Genomic DNA, 21,712 nt, shown 5'->3' with positions numbered 1-21,712 from the left:
CCAAGGGCGACTCCGGAGAGGGGATTGGAAGGAGCAAGAGAGAGTGAGTTAATGGCTTGGTGAGTTGCTGATATTGGACCAAAAGTCCTCTCCTTTCAGTCTGAATTCGGCCCTAAGAAGTGACAAGCAAAAGTAACTACAGCAAAACCCTCACACTTCTTGTTTCTAAACTTGAATATCCCCAGAGTCCCCCGCCCCCCACTCCTCATCTCTGGTCCTTTCCTTGAGGTCTTAGTTATCAGCTGTGCTCAAAAGGCATCGCCCAGCCTGAACTCCACCCTGCAGATGTGGCCTGCGCTGCAGCACAGGACGGTTGCGGGGCCAGGATGGCTGCTCAGGAGGCAGGCAACCCGCCAGCAGGAACTCTGGCTCAGCTGCTGCCGCCAAGCCAGGCATCACCACCCCTGTGATGGATTTTTGGACCCAAAATGCAGGTCTCTCCCCTGCATGGAGCCTTTCTGACTTTCATCTAGTTTTTATTCCTCCCTTTCAGCCAATTAATTGCTCAGCCCATGACAGTTCCTTCGGGCCTAAATTTCTACTCTGACTCCCTGGTTTTATCTTTCAACTACTTGTCCAGTAGTGAATTTCCTGCCTTTTGGTTCTTATTTCATAATAAATAGACACTGACTTTGGAGCCAGGCATAGCTTCTTTCATGCACCATGTGGCCACCAGCAAACTGGCCCTCTCTGGACTCACTTTCTTTACCTAAACTCTCCCTGGAGGGTGACATTATCCCGTTAATCAGCATCCTTTGAGTAGCAACTACAAACCCATCAGATTAAGCAGCTTTCCGACCCATCTTCATTCTGTCCTCTATAGTTGCCTGAGAAGTACAACCAAAAGCCTTGCTGAAACCCAGCTATGCTGTGCCGTGGCCCTGTCCTTCTGTGCCAGTCTGATCACCCTCTGGGAAAAGGAAGTGCCCTGTAGCAGGGTGATCTCCTCCTTCAGGACCGAATTTGGGGAGATGCCAAGTGGAAGGAATTCATGTGCTCTCTTGCTTTCCTCCTTAGTCTTTCTGTCCCCTCTCCTTGTCCTCTTTTCTGAGCCATAGAATTTCTTTTTGTCACGCCTTTGAATGGGTTCTATCACCTTACCATGCCCCTATTCTCCCTCCACCTTTACTCCCCTGCTTGATGGAGCAAAGACCTCTGTGTGTTGAAGCTTCTGACACAGACTTTCTGAGGATGATTTTCCCATTCAGAATTGTCAGTCACGTTGTCATGTGACCTCCCAAGCCACTCAAGCCTTTCTTGTTGTCATGCCAGGCCTTCAGCAATCTCTCCCCAGCCTGTCTTTCAAAACTGACTTCAGAATCCACCGATGCAATGCAAACCCGCCTTAGGGAAAGGGAAAGGCCTCTCGCGGTTCTCTAAGTGCCCACCTGCACCTTTGCTTCAGCTCTGGCCCTCTCACCCCAGTATGTGTGGGGCTGTGAGGTTGTTCCCTGCACAAGGGCCCCAGGCTGAGACTGTAATGGGGGCTGAAACCCATCTGTTGCTCTTCTAACCAAGCTGTGTGTCTTGGCGTGGGGCTGCATCTGTCTAGGTTTAGGGGCACATTTTACTTAAACCAAGGTACATGGTCCAACTTCAATGGCTCCTTGGGCCTTACTTGGGGCCTGCTCCCATGACATCCTGTGGTTTGCCACTCTTTTTCTTCTCTGGGGCTTGATGTATGTACCCCTTGCCTAGCGCTGTGGCTATGTATGTGGTGTGAGGGGACAAGCACCTGGGCTTCAGAGCCAGGGTTTTCCAAAGTTCAAACCATGGCTCTCCCATCAGCCATCTGGGTAACCCCAAGCAAGTTAATTAGGCTCTCTGAGCCTCAGTTTCTTTAGTGTAAAAACAGGAATAATAATACCACCTGTCTTTACATGTTCCTGGGAAGAAGATTTGAAATATCCTCCTAAACCACTAGCACAGTGCCTGACACACAGTAGGTCTGCAATAGTCATTAGTTATTGTTATTTTAATGCATATTTTCTCAGTGACAATTATCCAAATGCATAGTTCACAGGAAATCTGAATGGGGAAACCACACCTTGCTAAGTAGGGTTTCTAGATAAAATACAGAATGCCCCGTTAAATGTAAATTTCAAATAAATAAACATAAAATTTTAGCTTGAGCAGATCCCAAATATTTAACCTTCTCAAAGTGGTAGACCAGAGCATTGCTGAGAAAGACAGCAAGAAGTCATTTACTTCTTTCTGCACCGCCCACCCTTTGCCTCACTTAATGCCTGTCGCATAAAATCTCTTCCATGAAAACCGGGGAGTGCGGTAGCCTGGAGGATCAGATCTGCAGTCCTAGAGTGAAGTCTTTAGAGTTTTTTTCTGTTCTTTCTCTTTGTGGTGCTGGGGATGGAACACGGGGTCCTGTGTATGCTAGGCAAGTGTTCTACCACTGAGCCGCAGCTCCAGGTTTTATAGTTTCTTCTGCAGGTTGTGGTTTGCATGCAGAAGTACATATTCTCATTCATACATCCTGTGAGCACAAAATGTCATACCTCCTATTTTTTCTACTGTCTTGTATGATTTGCTACTTTTAATATCATTATAGGTCAAAGGCATGTTTTTGCCATTATGCATTCTGTAACACTATGTGTTTTGATAAGTAGGTTTTATATATTTATGATTTTTTTTCAATCCACAGTTGTGCCAAAGCAGGAATCTCTGTCCTCTTAACAAATTCAGATATTTCTCTTGTGCTGGGTGCAGTGGTACATGCCTGTAATTCCAGCAGCTCAGGAGGCTAAGGCAGGAGCATCATGAGTTCAAAGCCAGCCTCAGCAACTTAGCAAGGCCCTAAGCAACTTAGTAAGACCCTGTCTCAAAATAAAAAAATCAAATGGGCTGGGGGTGTGGCTAAGTGCCCATGGGTTCAATCCCTAGTACCAAAAACAAACAAACAAACAAAAACAGATATTTCTCTTGTGATTATTCTGGCATTTCATGTTGTTATTTTCAAATTCATTATCTACTTCCTGTACCCGTAACTTGTTGAATTTTTCTGTGCTTGGCATTTGGACCACAGTATAAAATTCCTGGGCACTAATCCCAGTATATTATTAGTAATCCCATCACATAGTCACCAGATTGGCCTTTGCCTGTATCACCCAGGTACCTAGTCCTGGTGACAAATCATCCCGGAATTGGTTGGTGACATCATCCTTCCTTCATGTGACTTGTGCCTTCCTAGAACCTCCTTTCTTCCTGGAACCATTTTAGAGGAAGTACTAAACCACCAGCAGTACCAAATCTGGTTCTGCACTTTTTCCTGATCTTCTTTTTCTATTCTTTCATTACAGATCCTCCACCACTGACCACCTGCCCAGATCCTTATCTCTCATTCTGACTCTGTCTGCACCACCAGGAGTGGCAATTTCTCCCTGGGTAATTCTCAGACTTTCTGATGCTCAGCCTCACTGGGCTCCTGCTAGTCCCCTCCCTCCCAGGGCAGCTCCCTATGCTTTATGCATTTGCTCAACAGCCTTCCCCCGGCCCCGCTGCACTCTACTGCAGGCATTATGCGGCACACGGAGACCCAGAGTGGACTAGAGAGCCCACCCCAGATCTCGGGGGGCTCACGGTCTGGCTGAAAGTACAACAGATTTAACCAAAGATGTGGGAACCCCCATGGTAAAGAAGCCAACCCCAAGTGATTGAGAAGCATAGGGAGAGGCCCCTATTGTGACCTGGGCTGGACACAGGTGTAGGAGGGACAAAGAAAGCGTTCCAAATGAGGTGACAATTGAACTGAGTCTTGCTGACAAGTAGCTATACAGAGAAGAGAGCACACATATCACTCACAAGAGAGAGTGATATATGCAATAGGAGGAAGGGACCCAACAGGTTATTATGGTCATTGTGGACTGGCAGGAGATGGACTGGTGATCAGGAAGGAGGCAGGTCCCCAAAAGCAGTGCATAGCGTGAGAGGGCGTTGGACTCCATCCCCAGGGTGGTGGGGAGTCGCTGAAATGTGTGATAACATTCTATTAGGGAACTTGTAGCCTGATGGCAGAATGAAGGTTGGGAGTCAGAATTACCTGAGGTGGAGAAACTATCGCAGTAATCTTGGTCAGAGTTGACGAAGGCTGAGCTGTGACAGAGAGAGACCATGATCTTTCTCTCGACCAGGGGCCTTTGCCCATGCTTTTGTCACCATAGTACGTGGTTAGTCATTTTGGCGCATATGGTACTTGCAAGAATATGAGAAATACTGTCCCCACAAAGAATCTAACAAATAAGAACTATTATAATATTCAGGAAACTGAGGCTCAAAGAATTTAAATAGTTGCCCAAGTTCCCGTGTACCAAAAAAAAAAAAAAAAGAATAGAGCCAGGATTTAAACTTAACCTCTGCACTTACATTCTCCCTTAGCTCAGTTCTAGAGAATTCCTATGAATTATCCACCATTTGGAAGTGGCTACATGGCAGAGAAGAGCCTGGGATGGCACTGTCCAGTAGAAGTAAAATATGAGTCACAAATGCAAGCCACACTTGTCATTTTAAATATTCTGATGACACATTAGAAAGTAAAAGGAAATAGTTTTTGATAATTTATTTTACTCTACCCAATGTAGCCAAAATACTGTCATTTCCATTGAAATCAATATTAAATGTTGCTGAGATCATTTGCATTCTTTTCTTTGAAACCCAGTGTGTATTTTATGCTCACAGCACATCTCGGTTTGGACAGTCACATAGAAGTCCTTGGGAAAGCATAAGACTCCATGACTCCTAGGTTTCTGCTGTGGGCATTTTGGTAAATGGTGGAAGCATTTCCTGATATAAGAGAACACAGGAGGAGTTTGAAATGCTTGTGAAGCTCATAGGCAGAGACTCCTACTCTCTGGGTAGTTGTGTTTAAAGTCTGGGTAGAGCTAGACATTTGGGGTCTGTACCGGTAGATGTAGATGGTTGTCAAAATCCTGAGTAAGAAAGAACCAGCCCAGAGAGCTAACCTCAAAGGATTGAGCTCAGAGACACACAGAAAGGGCTGAGGTGCCTTGCCTGGTGGGTTCTTCTGCAGCCCCAGCGGATGGGAAGAAAGGAGGACAAGGTGAGAATGGGCATAGGAGATAGTTTGTGCAGGTGAATGGGTGGGGGAGACAGGAAGTGGGTGGCTTTCTAACAGAATGTTCCCGGTGGTTCATGCAGCCCATTTAATTTTCTTTCTTCTGTTCCATAGAGAGGGAACCCTCACTTTTATCCCTGACAGCTCACAAAATCTACATATGAAAAGAGCAGGACAAGACAAACAAAATGGAAGTATTTGTCTAGCCAGGAACCAAAACCAAGATGAGCACTTATTTCTCCATTAGCCACACCACTCATGCCCTTTCTTCTTCCTCTTACTCATTAAACTTTTCATTTGGAAGTAATTGCAGATCCACAGGAAGTTGCATGTATAGTAGAGAGAGGGTCCTTGCATTCATCACTTTACCCAACATAGCCAAAATACTGAAATCTGTGTGCAGACGCCTAACCATCACCAATGGTGACTCTTGTATAGTATCAAAGCCAGGCAACTGGCCTGAGCCTGGTATTACTAACTAGGTTTCTGTCTCATTTGCTACTTCCTAACTCAAAGTATCCGGCGTCAAAAGAATCAAAATGATGTAAGAAATGAGGTTCAGCCAGGTCAAGAGCTTTGTGTGTATCCAGGGGATTTTTAATCCCCGTTAATGAAATGACATGCATCACCTAATGAAAAGCCACCTAAACATTCAGGACAAAAGTCCCTTCTTACAATCATGTGTAATTTGCATAGTGTGATGTTGAAAGCCAGAGGCAAGAGTCGGATTCAGAGAATAGAGGAATTGAAATATTAATTCCTTCAGAGCCCTTCCTCCACCCTTATCAAGATAACCTGCCCCTGTTCCAACCTGTTGCTAAGGTAACCTGTCTCAGGGATTGTCCCTTGGTTCAGGGAGTTGTTAATTACGCCCCCTTCCTGCCCAGATCGCTCCAACTTGGCCCCTGCGGCCCATCTGCGTCTCATCTCACAATTTGGCCATCTCACCGAGCATCTCCTGGGCCTAGTCACGTAGGCAGGAAGGAGAAAGATAAGGGGAAGAGAGCAGTACAACAAATGAAGCCTAGGCCATATAAAAAGGCAAAACACCCTTATTTCTTGGGATATCAGGATTCCAGCTATGCCCCCCCTGCCCCCCTTATATAGTACCAAAGCCAGGCAACTTCTCCCTCCTCACTTATAAATACATAAAACCTACCCCTTTTTAAATAAACCCTGCTTTATATGCTTGCCTCACCCTGCTTCTCTAGTGTTGTCCTTCAGCATGTGAGGGAGCAGGACTCGTCACCGGTAACCAGCAGTATCAATGTGGTTAGATGGGGCTCTTCATTGTCTGCTTGGCTTTATCTCATTATGGTGAACAGACTGTCTGTGGTCCCCATCAGTATCTACAATGAGGACAACGAGGCGCAGGAGAGAGATGTGCGTTTTGTTTGGCTACACAGCCTGGCCTTGCTGACTGTGAAACACAAGGTTCAGTTAGGAACCAGGAGCTCTTGGTAGATGGTCACATTGGGCCTCTGTCTACACAACAGAAAACCGCTAGTTTAGGAGGGAGCTAGCTTTCAGCTGGCTTTCAATGAAGAGAATTTCAGAGGAACCCAGGGCACCTCAGTAAGTGTCAGGGATTTAACTGAATCTGCTTGCTAAACAATCAGACCTGAAGGAGTTAGGCACATTCCTCAAAAGCAGAGTCAAACAAAGAGAGCAATGAGAAATCCCTTGGCTTCAAGGGAATAAATGTCAATGAGAAAGAATTAAGCCAACTCGAAGAGCACTGTCCAGCTGCCACGGTTCAGCCAGGTGAATGACCCATTTGTCAGCAGACAGTGAGAGAGCTCACTGTGTTTTCACAGCAAGTGGTAATTTGCTAACAGGTAAATACAAAGTGACTTTCTTTTTCCCTTGGAGATACATGAACTCTGGTTCTCAAAAAATAGCATATCTGGCAAGAAGCAATAGACAGGAAAAAAAAAAAAGCCCTAAACCAAAACCCAAAAACAAACCAGGTGCTTCATCCATTAAGATTCAAAAAGCAAAGGAAAGACATATTTCTGGTAGCTTGGTAAAAGGGGTTTGGCCTTGACAATTTCTGGGCAGCTGGAGGAGGAAAAAATTGAGCAGGATTCGGTTGGATCTGGATGGCCGGATGCCTTGAGGCAAAGCAATCCCTATAAATGACATTTCTCCTCCCTGGGTCCCTCACTTATTTTGGGCACCTGTATTTTGCCTCCAATGTCTTTGTGTTCTGGATCTGTGTGAACTGTGATCAAATAAAGTTTGGTGGATTCAGGAAGATAGGCATGAGGGCAATTTGTAGGCTGAAGGGGACAGGCCTGAGGGAAGAGCCTCTTTACCTTGTTATAGCTACTGGGCAGCGTCCATGTCTTTCAAGGGGTGAAACTGAATAGCATGCATGTGACAGAGGTGGAAAAACAGCTGGAATCAGCTTAGCTCTATCAAATAGTCAGACAATAAGTCATGTCTTTGATTGACTGTCCCTGCCATGACATGACTTCTGTCATCAATATCCCCTGCAATAATGCAATTTGGGTATTCCTCTTCGACCCTGGCCATTTGTTTGGGGCTCAGGGGACACAGCCTGAGTTTTCAATCTGTGCAGTTGTTTAACTAGACCCTGCTCTCCAGTGTGACAACAGGAACGCCACCAGATGTGATTGACATGCGCCTCCTTTTTTCAGCTGTTTAAATGTGAGAAATTCCTCCCGCATCCAGTCCATTGCAGGAAACTATTTTTATCTGGATCTTTCAAACCCAGCTCCCAGACACATCACAGGAATTCCCGCCAAAGTCCCACAAGTCAGTAATGAAACAAACCCACGGCCAGAGGGATCCGCACACATGCACGACAGAGAAGGTGGTGGGCCCTGGGCCACAGTGTTCCCTGCCGTCACTTTGAACTGCAGAGAAGCTAAGTGGGGGCAGCGTGGCCCACAGGACAGAATGAAAATGTGCTCAACATCGCATCTGGTTTCTCTTCTCTTTTCAGAAGTGAACATGAAAAAGAGAGAGAGAAGCGAAGAGGGAAAATGAGGAGAGACAGGGCCCCTTCTGGGGAAAATGATTTTAGTCCTGAATTCTCTCCACTGTGCATTACACCTCCGGAAGCCAGTGACTGTCTTTGCTGAGCACTGGGTGACACGCTGGGTTTGATCCAGGCTGGAGCCAGGCAACGGGTGGCAGCTTTTGCCTCAATCTTTCTGCGTCTCCCTTCCCCATTCCAATCACGATAAATATATTTATACTCACTTGATCATGTCAGCCAGACAATGCTCCTTAATTGGCAGTGATCAGGATTCCAGAATTGCTTGGGCAAACCTGCTGTCTCGCTATCAGGCAAAGCGATAAGGGGTCGCTAATGCAGTCCCCGTTAACAATTTCCAGCGGAATAAGAAGCAATCCCTCGACTCATGCATGGCAATGAATTTTCCAAACAGCTCCTAAGAGCCAGCCCTTGAGGAACTCAGACTTACATGAACCTGCCCAGCATAGAATGCTTTATAAATCTTCCCCACCCCCACTCGTGCACATAGAGAAAACCATAGCCACTTCCTTCTGCTGGAGGTTCGTTTGTTCTTTTGCACCCCCCATCCCTTTTCCTTTTATTGGGTTTATGGAGCTAACTGTCATTTTTGGTTCTTGGTTCTCTGTAAATTTCAGGGACATCTGGCGCACAGTTTATTGAGCTTGCTAGCTCTGGTATTTGTAGATATGCTCGCACTCTCTGCTGCGTGTGCATGTTAACACTCCACATACATAATTTATGCATGCATAATTTGGGACTTGAGTGCCTAGGTTTATTTTGACATTTAAGGCTAACTACACAGTGCAGATCCTAGGTAATTACTCAATAAATATTTATGAAAAGAACGAATGCACCAAGAAGGCACAGATAGGCAACTGTCGTTCCTTCATCTGACACTTGAATGTCTGGTAGACACCAGGCACTGTGCTAGGTGCTGTGTTCAGTGATGAATACCTACAGCCCTGCCCTCAGGAGGCTCTCAACTGAGGGACGTGGGGCAAACACATACAGGCAATTATAAGGCAAGGAGACCCTGTGACAGAGCCCTGTGCCTGGCAGCATGGAGCTCCAAGGAGGGAGAACTCTGTCCAGCTAAGCAAGGGACTGAGGTCTTGGAGGGTGTCCTGGGGTGAGGGACACACAAGGTTCCAGACCAAGAGGACAGCACAATCCACAGCAGGAGGCCAGATATGAAAGGGGAGCTCAGGAAGGCAGTGAGGCAGAGAGCTAGCGGAGGTGAGATGGGGACTCTGCAGGGAATGGACCTGGGGGCCTTAGAATAGGGCAAAAGAGGGGAGCCCCAACTCTCTCAATTTGGGCAAGCAAATGAGCAACTCCTTCATTTGTCCAAAATGCTTCTGGATTCCTCCAGAATTTACACACACACCTCAACGCAGAATCTGGACTGCCTCAGGAGCCCTGCTGGAGTGCAGGGAGGAGACCTGAGGGGTGCCTGGAATCAGTCATCTACCAGTGGGGTGAACTGAGCAAGGAGTGAATCTGAGCAAGTGAAGGTAGACTATGAGGGCCCTGTGATTCCTCCCGGCTTTTACAATTCACAATCCTGGGACTGTGGGGCTCAAATATCGTCCATACCCAGGCCTGTCCGTCTACACACCACAGGGTTCTAAAGGAGTCAGTCTAGTTCCAAGCAGCACCTAGTGTCAAGCATCACTGTCTTTCAGGGAGGAGGCAGCTGGGCGTGGAGAGATGCAATTTCCTATGACTCCTTAGGAAGTACCCACAGGAACGTACTGCATGATGCAGACACTCACCACTCCCAACCTGGGTCAGGGTCTCATCTTGTGTCTGAATAAGCACCAGTTAGTTCACAGAACCGGTCTCTGCTAGATTTACCTTCTCTAAATCTTGCATCCTTTCTGCTTAAAAATCTTACTTTACTTCTAGAACCAAGTCCAATATCCTCAGAGGGGAAACTAAAGTCATCCCCAATCTGCTGGCCACAACCCTCACTTCCGCCATGTGGGGCACCTGGACACTGCATCCATGAATGCTCCCTCAACTCAAATTCAAAGTCCATCTCCTTTAGGGCTGCTGTCTGGTTACCCGTGCTTTTCCTGAGCAGCACTTACTGACCATGTCGTTCATGGTGGGGTTGATATTTTGTTTCTCCAGCTTATTTCTAAGCCACAGAGCATAGGAACCAAGCTGTACCCATCTTTGTAGCCTATGAACCTCACACAGGGTCCCACTCAAGGTAAATATTTGCTGGCAAGTGGGTTTTCGACCCTGTCGCCTCTTGGAGAGCACTGAATAAAATCCATGGAAAGTTTGATGATGGTTATCATGGTTCTCTTTCCCTCCTCCTCATCAGAAGCCTGCAGCCTAAAGGACTTTTTTGTTCCCCCTCCCTCTTCTTGAGAAAGTGGGAACCTTGGAGAGAGCGGTTTGCTGTGATGGTTTTGGAAAAAGGAGAATACGAAGCATCTCTCCCACGAGCCATCAACAGTATTTCACATGTTTCTTGGGAGCTTCAGGTTCATCCAAGAATGAGCTTCTTCACAGATCAAAAGGAGCCTACGAGCAATCCACCACGGGGACACCCATGGTGCTAAGTTTACAGGCAGAACCATGGCCCGCGCCAGCCTGCAAGCAGGAATGGCTTCGCCCCACGTGGCTGCAGAGAAACCCGAGTGACTGACTTAATTTCTGGGCCCCAATGTTCAGTTTTCGTGGTATGTGTGCCAGTTAGCAGCACTCGGAATTTTTCACAAAAGAGGAACTGGCATTAAATCAATAAGGAAAGTCACCATTTCCTCCCTGGCCCGACGGCATTTAAGGAAGCAGAGCTCTGCCAATATGTACAACTGTGCGGAATTTGTAACTGGGCAGTTGAAGCCATCAGCTAAGCTGGCAGCCGTGATTTTTCCCCGAAGTAGAGCCGCAGGGAGAAAGAGAACGTCTAAACTTCAGCTTCATTTTTGCAAATTGGATCTTTTGGTGAAAAACTGTTTTAAACCCAGGTTTGTTTGTTGTTGGTGTTTTGTTTTTTTCCCTATTCTTCCCTAATTACTGAAATAAGTGACTGTTTCCTTTTCGCCCACGTGGAAATTCATTCATTTACTCAACAAGTATGATTGAGCCTCTACCAGGAGTCAAGCATGGTTTTAGGTGCTGGGGATGCAGCTGGTGACAAGAGTCAAAGTCCCTGACCTCAAGGAGCATGTGTATGTGTGTGTGTGGAGGGATAAATAATACACACTCCATCAGCATAGATGACTGAAATACCATCAACATGTTGTTGTATTTTAAAACTTAATGTCAGAAAATTAAAAATTAAGAATCTTACTTGAATGTTAGCTTAGCTTAGCTTGTATGTGTCACATGTATTAAGGGGTATTTTAAAAGCAATAGTTAGTAGAAATAATACTGCTCTTGGCACATGAAGTTGACCTTCCCTCTACCTTCAGTAGGATATGTGTCTTCAAGTATGTTTCTGGGAGATGGATTTGTGCCCACTTGTATTTGCTCACCATTAGAGCACTAGATGGTAGGATCATTGACACCAGAAATTGGGAATTCCTTCTGGAATCCACCCTATCTTTTCTTCCTTTCCCAAATCTGGCATTCCACGCTAATAAGAGACTCATTAAATTAAACACTATATTTTTAAAATTAATTAATTATATATATTTTTTTGTGCTGAGGATTTAACTCAAGGTTGCTCCATCATTAAAATATTTCCCCAGCCCCCCTTTTTCATTTTTTATTTTGAGACTGAGTCTAAGTTGCTAAGGCAGGCCTCCAACTGGCAATTCTCCTGCCTCAGCCTCCCAAGTCTCTGGGATTACAGGCATGTAGCCACTGCACCAGGCTAAACACTGCCTTTCAAATTTACCTTAAATGGATGTCCTTCTTTTCCTCACCCCTTCCTGTGGGCGGACTTGGTAATCTCTCTCCATGGCCCCAACACCCAATTTCTCTTCCTTGACTCTAGGCTCAAACACCCCCTGTCCTCTCCCCATCGATTCCAGGGTGCTCTGTGTAAAACAGATTGCATCAGGCCACACCTCTGCTTCCACCCACTCCCTGCTCCTAGCCTTCTTGGTCTGGCCCCGGCTACCTGGGTAGCATGTGTCTCTGTGCCTCTCCTGGACCCTGGGCCTCAGACACACCAGCCCCACTCACATAAGTTCACTAGGCTGGAGGACATAGGAAGTGACCCTAGGTGTTTCTTCTTCCTCGAGTGCCTTCTCTCTTTCCCCCTACTTCTAAAAGTCCTTTAATGTGGCTCCACCATCCTTTTATCTATAAAGCCTTCCCTGACCTTAATCCCCCTTCTTTTTCCCTTGGATGTCCTGCCTCACCTTCTTAATTGAAGACAGAATCTAGTGGGAGGACACTTGCAATGATTTGTTGACATTCATGTTCTCATTCCCAGGTTATAAGCTCCTCTAAGTAAACAGTATCTTATTTGTAATCTTGGAGCATAGCACAATGCCTGGCATACAGCAGGTACTCAATAATGTTCAATGAATGAATGATCTATGGTCTCTTCTGGTTTGGCTCAGGCCAAATAACACATCTGAGACCTAGGTGGCTATAGCAATATGACAGAGTTTCACCAGCTGACCAATATGGTAAGTAAAGAGCTCAACTTTGCTCTCAGTAAGAGTGAGTTTTAAACATTTGTGCTCATGAGCCACAGAGGATAAGGAATTTCAAAGTCACATTTTCTTTGACAACATTTCTCTGTGTATTGCATCTGTAGCTGTTTGAGAAGTTCAAATAAATGATTAAAGCATGTAAAACAGACCCATTAAGGAATCTGGATCATTTACTGCAGGAAAGAAACTTGGAGGGACTTAATAATGGTTTTTAATGAAAGGAAAGATCGTACTTCAAGGATGGCTAAACAGCTCTTTTTCTCTATAAACACAAAAGATGAAGAAACGAGATTGAAGTGTTTCCAAGATTTAAGTTAAAAATGAGAACTCACTAGTTTCTAATGGGATGTGTGGATCTGTTTCAAGTCACTATTAGGAATAACTCGCCTAGGTTGAGGGCTTATTAGAATCAGGCACTGTTCCTGAACACCCTATTATGTCATCTAATCTCCACAGAACCCATGAGTGCTGTCTCTCATTTTATTATTCCTATTTTACAATGAGGGAATGGAGGCACAGGGTGGTTAAGAAACTTACCCAGATCACACAGCTGGTAAATAGTAGGACTAAAATTATAACCTGGGCTGGCTGGTTCTGCACCCTTCCTCCTCTTACTCTGCTTTCTGCCTTGTTAGAGCCTAGATTAGAGGCAGGCCTCCATGGACAGAGGCCTGAAGACGAGCTCAAAAGAGCTCAGTAGGTTCATGTGATTAGTTTAGAAAAGAAAATCCTTGGATATGCTAATAGTCTGTCATTGCTGGGGCATCTAGCTCTTTTGCAGTTTTTATTACGTGTGTGTGTGTGTGTGTGTGTGTGTGTGTGGTGTGTCTAGAAATTAAAGCCCCCTGGTTTGCTTGTTTTTTTTTCTTTCCTTTTTTTATTGTTTTTTATTGCTATGTTGTCCAGGCTGGTCTGCAGCTCCTGGGTGCAGGCGATCCTCCTGCCTCAGCCTCCCACATAGCTGGGACTACAAGAGCCCACCACTGCACTGGGCTCATTTTTCTGTTTTTATCCTGGTGCTTTGGCCTACCAGGTCTTGTCTTTCTAATGAGACAGTAAGTTGTTTTGTTCTTTTTGCCTTGGGCTGTCAGGACATGCACAGTTTCCCCATACACATGTGTGCGTGTGTTTATAAGACCTGACATAAATCGAATCATATTTAGATATTGTGATTTTTACCTCCAGAGTGATGGAACTACTCGGGGCCTGAAGAGCCAGCATCTTCTTCCCTGTTAATTTTTTGCAAGATGACCTTGTTTAGCTTGCCTTGGGGGCAAACGTAGAGGGGCTGCAGCCAGCACAGAGCAGGGGCAGCTCCGATGCCCGAGCAAGGAAGTTCACGTCTGCTGGGCGCTGAAGCACTTGGGCTGCAAGGGGCCTGGGGCTGGTTCAGGAGAACCAGGGCGGCCTGGCAGGAGCCCCATGAGAGGGTGTGAATGAGTCATTAGACTTCTCAGGTTGACTGAGATGGCTTTTGTAGATTTTCTTTGAATTTCGATGTGTTATCAGTGTTCACATATTGGGCATAACGTTTTTCTTGATAGTGCCTGGACTGCAGCAGGGTGGAGATAAGATCTGGGGTCAGATGTGATTCTGCAAGAATACACCAGGCAGCACATGTCCCTGTATGCACCAGGGGCCAGTGGCAGGTAGGCCCCGGTGGGAGAACACAGTGTCCACAGTGTCCCAGGAGGACACGTCCTTTGACATTAGACACGGGTAAGCCTGGGTAGATAGTTACCAGCTCAGGGCGTCAGAAGGTGCTGCAACTTGTCACTCTTTGAGTTCACGGTCTAAGAAAAAGCTCTTGCTTTGTAACATCCCCACAGTAACCAGATAGATTACTGATGGTTGGTTAAGAGTTCGAATTCTAGGAGTTCACTTAACCTTTTGGCCTCAGTTTTCTCATCTTTAACATGGATGCAACAATGGCTCTTAACTCCTTGGATAGGATTAGATGGACAGAGCCTGGTGGATGGCCAGCATCACCTTGTTTTCTATGAAAGCGCACATTTTTATTGATATGATTCCTATTTGTCAGATGACCTACTCAACCCTTGCTCAAAATAGGTGTTTAGTAAATATGTGTTAAACACTGAAGGAACTGGAAGAAAGGATTTAGTGAAATACATGTACAGGCACCTGTTCTGACTCCTCAATAACCTGTGATTCAGGGCAAAGCTGGATGTTGGATTTAATCTCTATGGAGCAATATTTCAAGATAAGAGGAGTGTTCTGCAATTAAACACCTCTGCAGATAGATGGGGATGGAGATGATAGTTTTACAAGAAGATGACAATTCTTTTGCTTGAGAATGGAGTTGGAAAATGTCATGCAGAAAGGACAGGTAGCAGGGACAGTAACTCTAAGCAGAACCAAGAGAAGGATCTAATTAAACCTGAAACTTTGAAACTGCAAAACACATGTTATTTATGAGTCTACAAAAATAAATACATGTAAAAAATAGGAGTCAACTCTCCAACCCGTATTTACCCTCTGGTATTGTTTATTTTTAATAATGACAACTTCAACTTGAAATGAACCAGTTAGTTTAAAAAACAGAAAGAAAATGAAAATTATAATGTTTTAGGAGCTGGTACAATATGACAAGAGTATCTTCATGTTAGGTTGAATCATTTGAAATTGCCACTTTTGGGGTTAAAAAAACAGTTGGATATTCTCAATTTCATATGATTCCATCTAATATATTTAAGTTAATTAAATTAAATCAAAACAAAATGCTTTTTTCCCTTACTTTTTATTGTATGTTAACCATGATTATCATAATTAAATTGGCCAATTTTATATCTTAGCCTTCTTGGCCTTTCTGAGTTTCTACATAGTAGGTGCTAAATAATGTTTCTCAAAAGTCTTTCAAAAGTTAGACCTAAATTTCGCCACACTATTTATTTCTGGAACTGCCCTTAAAGCATAATTAACAAAGTGTTAGCTTTGTTTCAGTTTTCATGATCTAGATAAATCCTCTCTGTTCCTTGCTTGGGCAGCACTGGGGAGCTAATTAATACATTATTAATAAATTGTAGAGGCAAACAAGACTCTGCTTGCTCGCACAGCCATGACAAGAATAAATCCAGGTCAGAAATATTTTTGCAATTAAGGGAAGATGTTATTGTCATAATAAGGAATGTTTGTTTATGTGATACGACTCTGCATATTAAAGCACATTCTAGACTGAAGGTCGAGGGGAATGGCAGAGTCGGGTGGGCTCTTTCCCAATGGTTTGAATTCTTTTAAATATTTATTTTTCGGTTTTTTTCAGTGGATACATCATCTTTATTTTATGTGGTGCTGAGGATCGAACCCAGCGCCCTACACATGCCAGACGAGCGTGTTACTGCTTGAGCCACATCCCCAGCCCTATAGTTTGAATTCTTCAGAGCCCAAGTGGGGCATCTGAAGGGCTCTGCAGTGAGCTAGACCTTCTGGGATCCCAGGAATGAAGCAATCTGTTGGTATTCATATAAGATTTCATAGTAGTTGAGGTTGATTCCAAACTTAGAAGCAAGTAGTGAAATAGCTGAACAGGCAGCACGAGGTGGTTTCAATGCCGAAAACTAAGAGCTCCTTCTCTAGTGGGAGGGATGGGGATGGTTCAAGGAGAACTGTGACAACGCATGAGTGACAGGGCCTCTTTGGGCCTCAGTCTCCCTATGTTTGTTTACTGCTGTTTAGAGAATATGCTCATTCTCTATACCATCTGTCATTGCAAGGATAAGTGGGACATCACCTTAAAATGCCACCCATTTCTTGAGGGGGTTAAAGCCATATCTCCAAAAGGTAGTTTGGGGTCTGGTCAACCCAGGACTGTGACAGATGCCACGTTGCATAAGCAGACTTCTAAGAAAACAGAACTGCTTTCATTTTTTAAATAGAAGAACTACAAACCCCTCTATGTTTAGATCCTTCTACAACTTATGTGGGTCCCAAAGAGGGTCTGCGACATCAACGATTTAAATTTCTCCCTCCATGTCATGGGGTTTTCTTAGGGACTTTTTTTTTTTGAGCCCAGAACATTCACAATTCTGCTCTCTTTGTGCCATCTAGGGAGATCTCAGCCCCAGTGGACCAGCTTCAACTACAGCAGGGTGGTTAGGGCAAAACGTTCCAAACATACCTGAGGTAATAGCTAGTTACACAGCCAGGAGGTCAACAGTTCAATCAAAGAGAGAGAAAAGAGAAATTAGCATGTCTTAAGGATGAGTTTGAGTGGTTTTGTGCAAGAGCCGCTATTTAAGTCTACAAAGATAGCTATTTCCCTTTTCAATCACTGCAAACCCGGGATTCCAGGGGAAGTTCTGAGAACAAGAAGCTTCTGGCCGGTGAAGGGGCCGAGGCCTGTTGTTGGGGAAGTTGGCTGCAGTTATGAAGTGGGGTCTGTGCCAAGACTGCACACATGAAATAATTGAGGGGGGCCTCAGGCCACAGATGAAAGAGCAGAGTGATGCTCAGGAGCTTGGCATGGGCAGGAGCTCTGAGCTAGTCCTCTGTCACAGTCACCACATAGCTTCCATCCTCAATGACAATAAATCCCTCACACGAATGTGGATCACATCGTCACCAACATAGTTACAATCTGCTCTCCACAGGACAGTTTCCTGTAAACTGTCTGATCTTTTCCCAAGCTTTCCATTAAAAATTGTTTTAAAAAATACTTCTATTGAATACCTAAGAGAAGCAATAAGAAACAATACCCCTTGCTCCTGTTTTAAATGACTATAGTTATCTTTTGTTTATAAGGGCTTGACCTTTTAAAAAACATTTATTGAACACCTATTACATACTTGACAATTCCTCCATGGTTAATTGTTCTAAAGATGATTCCTCAAAAAGTCATCTGGAAAAAAAAATCATTTCTTTGCTAAAGTATTAAAATAATAAAACAGCTCAAAGATTTTTTTTTAATGTGCTAAAAAGTACTTTTCCTGGGGGGCGGGGTGGAGGGTGGTGGGGCTGGGGTTGTGGCTTAGTGGCTGAGCGCTTACCTAGCATGTGCAAGGCACTGGGTTGGATCCCCAGCACCACACGAAAATGAATAAATAAAATAAAGGTATAGAAAAACGTTGTTATCTGTTTAAAAAAAGAAAAAGTACTTTTCCTCCTCCAAGAGCCTCATACTCTGTGCAAGTTCTTTTGATATGGATGCCGTGAAGCTGCGTGGTGTGAAAGTCTAAGAACTCACATTTCACGGGCACCATATTTAGACAATAAAGTCCAAATCAGCTGGGAAGTGAAGGATGACTTATAATTCAAACGATAGGAAAACTTTTACTGAAAATCAAGTTATAATGAAACTTATTCAACTTTAACTTTTAGATCTGATGGGGGTTCTTGTGTTCATTTAAAAAAAGAAAATGTTTCAGGGCTGGGGTTGTGGCTCAGTGGTAGAGCACTCGCCTAGCATGCATGAGGCAGGCACTGGGGTCAATCCTCAGCACCACATCATTGTAAAATAAAGATATTATATTCACCTAAAACTAAAATATAAACATTTTTAAAAAAACAAAATGTTTAAATGCACAGAAAACTACAGAGGACAATAATAAACCCATCACTCATCATTCAGAGGATTTTTATGAGCCTATTTAATAGGCCCTGTTCCATTTCAGAGAGGTCCTGCAAATGCTCATGAAAGGCCTTCCAAATCTGAGGCTAGCCTCTGGGACAAGCCATCTGTAGGACACTTTTGGTCTGGAGCATTCTCTTCCTTCTCTTCTGACCACTCTAATTTGAGTTGTTGTTTCTATTTACTTCCATTCATGCTGGTGCAGGAAGCCTCTTTGGGGGAGTGGGCTTATAGGTGCTAAGACTGTCCTGCCTGCCCCTCAGGGGTTAGTGGTCGATTCAGGAGAACCAAACCCACAGAAATAATTCTAATATAAGACTGACATGTGTGCCTGGGAAAAAGAAATTTCTCTTGTCTTGGGAAAAAGGTGTGGGTTTGAGGCTAGCCCTTGAAGGTTGGCTTGGAGTTTGGAAGGTGACCTGAGCAATGCCAGGTTGGACAGCAGACACTGTCCTCAGAACAGGGCTTATGGGGTGTGTTTAGGCTGTAAAATATGTTGAGAAGCCTCTGCTTATTGTTGGAAGGGTGAATGCCCCAAATTTTCTAATTTTCTATTTCAACTGTGTTACTGAGATTTACTGAATTTTTATATATCATCCAGCTGCCTTTTAAACCCTAAAGTCATATAATAGTTATAATTTACTTTTGGAGAGTATGTTGCCATTTACGAATTGCTTTTTCATACCCATTATTACATTTGCTCCATGTAACAGCCCCGTGACACCACGGGGCTCATCTCCAGGAGCGATTTCCTTTGAAAGTAACTAGTAGTTATAGAAGCTACTTGCCGCCTTATTGTGTTAGAAGCAGGAGACAGGATAAAATCAGCAATTGGGAAGAAATGAAAGGAGAAGGCCCCAGTGTAGACAGAGATGCAGCGTTCCAAGAGGACAATGGGATGGTGGCTTTGGAAATCGAGAGGGATGCGGAGCCAAGAGACGAACGCGCAGTGGCAGGGAGACCCCAGTGATGCGGTGGGCTTAGCGGGGTGCACATAGCAAGCGCAGTCAGTGCCCTTCTGGCCCAGTGGGGCTGGGTGACCAACATGAACAGTACCATGTGCAACACAAGTCAGAAAATTCAGAACATGCTTATAGAAAAAGAAAATAATTTTTGAAACCATGTTGGGAGCAAAGAACTAGTTCAGGAACTAGGAAGGGAGGATTGTCCCTCTCATTTGACATCTCTGTCTTTTCTCTCATCCTATAGCACCCCGTCTACTGTATTATTAATAGACAATTTTTCACAGCACTTCCTAAACTGTCACACCTTGACAATTACTTTCCAGAAGGGAAAACCACCAAAACACCATTATTGTTGCAATTTAGTTGGAATAAACCTTACTGATGTCGGCAGCATCAACATATCCATTTAAGCTGCCGAGAGTCAGCTTACTCTCCTGCTTAGAAATGAAATTAATCCACTTACAGAAAAGCGAGTGAGTTCAGTTGGATAAATCCCTTTGCCACCCATTTGAAATAAAATCCACACAGAGCACCTTCTCTGGAACTGAACAAATGCATTTATCCCAGTTTTATTTACAGCTAAATTTACATCAGAGCTATTTCAGATGGTAGTGTACCCTTTTATCCTCAGGTGAGGGTCACAGTGAAAACATTTGCCAGACAACCAAAAGGTTTCAGTGGAACTTAGCCTAAAGAATATTGCTCCGGCCAGAATGTAAACCTGTCCAAGATCGACAACTCCTTGGAGAAAGAAGAAAGAGACTAATGAGACCGCCAAAGCTGTGAGTGTTCTCATGTTCTCCCTTCTTTGCTTTTCCTGGTTGGAGAGCAGTCTGCACACAACATATATTTTAATACATACATTTAGGTGGTAACTAAGCAGGCAAGACTCAGAGCAGGCCCAGAGGAGAACAGAGGGATGACAGGGTGGAGAGCCTCCCAGGGGGACATGGCTGCGGAGTGTAGGTTCGCAGCCTGGAGAGAGAAGCTCGTGCGTGGCAGTGGCAAAGGGCGCATGATGTTCTTCACCATCGTGGGTTGTAAGGCGATGAAGGAAAGCCAGCTTTCGGCCCAATGCGGGGGTGGGGGGGTGGGGTCAGGGGTAGGGGAGCAGTTTTGACTTAAGATGGATTATAAGGTACCAATGGATCTTTAAGAAATCTTTCTCTGGAAATTTTAAAGTTGAGAGTAGATAACCTTTTTTTTTTTTTTTTTTTTTTTTTGAGAATTTTAATATTTATTTTTCAGTATTTGGTAAACACAACATCTTTGTCTGTATGTGGTGCTGAAGATCGAACCCGGGCCGCACGCATGCCAGGCGAGCGCGCTACCGCTTGAGCCACATCCCCAGCCCAACCTTTTGAAAATGATTTAGGTGCCCTGCAGGAGAGAAGGACCTCCCGAGTTCTGTTCCGCTCCTTATCCTGTAGTTTTGCAGTGGCCAGGGTCAGCTCCTGGCTTGCTTCTTGTCCATCTTCCTCCATAGCTAGAAGCACTTGACCGCTTCTCGCAAGCCAAGCGTGCTGTAGACTCAGGGATTTAAGAAGCTCATTGGATGTGACTTAGCTGACCTTGCATCAGGTCACCCCTGCTGCTGGTCTGGCGGGAAGGCATCCAGTTCTAGTAAGTGGGATTCTTGCCTTGCTGCTAACTTCCTTCTTACTGGATTTACCTGAAATCTGTCATGGTGCTCTCCTATGGTTTCTGGATTTGGGGGTTTTACATGATTTTGAGATCATAACTAGTATTGCTCTAGGAAAGAAAGATTCTCTGTCTGTCCCTCCAGGCTACATCTCCCCAAAACCCTCCTATGCTTCACCCCTGGTGCCTAATCCCTGGATCCCAAACCCTGTTACTGTGCTGACTGTGCACAGGGCTGTGGGAGAATTCTCTACTTCCTGTCCCCCAGACTCCTGCCACTCAGCCACTGACATTGCTATGTTCTCTGCTGGCCATATCATACCATGCTGGGCTCCTACAGCATTCTAGCTTTATATAATTGCACATTGGAGTCTTTCTCTACAACAGTAATTCTCAGCCTCCACACCCTGAGATTTGGGGGCAGTAAAGTCTTTGTTGTGTGGGGGCCATCTGGACTCTACCCACCCTCAAATTATCTACCAAAAGTGTCTCCTAATCCATCACTGACCCCATTTCCTTATTAACCTATGATGACCAAAAGTATCTCTGGCATTGCCAAATGTCCCTCCCTCATGGGATTGGGGTGGGGTGGTGGAGAAAACTTTACTCTACAGGGACCCAGGAAAGCAAAAGTACTTTAAAGCTAGTTATACATACTTTGGGAAAGAATTGGATGGATTGTGAATTTTTTTTTTTTTTTTTTTTTTGGTGATACTGGGAATTGAACCCACTCTACCACTGAGCTACTTAATTTTCATTTTGAGACCAGTTCTCCCCAAGTTGCTGAGGTTGGCCTTGAAC

At 44.6% G+C, this 21,712-nt stretch overlaps 1 protein-coding gene across 2 annotated transcripts in view; it reads right to left on the bottom strand.

Annotated features, from left to right (window-relative positions):
* The window catches only part of Grap2 (GRB2 related adaptor protein 2), a 65,232-nt gene that overhangs the window by 32,420 nt on the left and 11,100 nt on the right, over positions 1–21,712 (bottom strand). Inside the window, exon 1 of one of the 2 annotated variants that reach the window (XM_046429509.2) lies at positions 8,318–8,535. The exons of the other annotated variant lie outside the window; for it this stretch is intronic. The gene's annotated coding sequence lies outside the window, so the exon portion shown is untranslated. Of the gene's footprint in view, positions 1–8,317; positions 8,536–21,712 lie in introns of those variants that run through there. 2 annotated transcript variants of the gene reach the window in all.

Source organism: Marmota monax, unplaced genomic scaffold (genome assembly GCF_021218885.2).
Source record: "Marmota monax isolate L192 unplaced genomic scaffold, Marmota_monax_Labrador192_F-V1.1 WCK01_AAM20220418_F8-fsc00051, whole genome shotgun sequence".
NCBI classification, from domain to species: Eukaryota; Metazoa; Chordata; class Mammalia; order Rodentia; family Sciuridae; genus Marmota; species Marmota monax.
The sequence above is the reverse complement of the archived record's forward strand: the minus strand, read 5'-3'. Positions and strand labels throughout refer to the sequence as shown.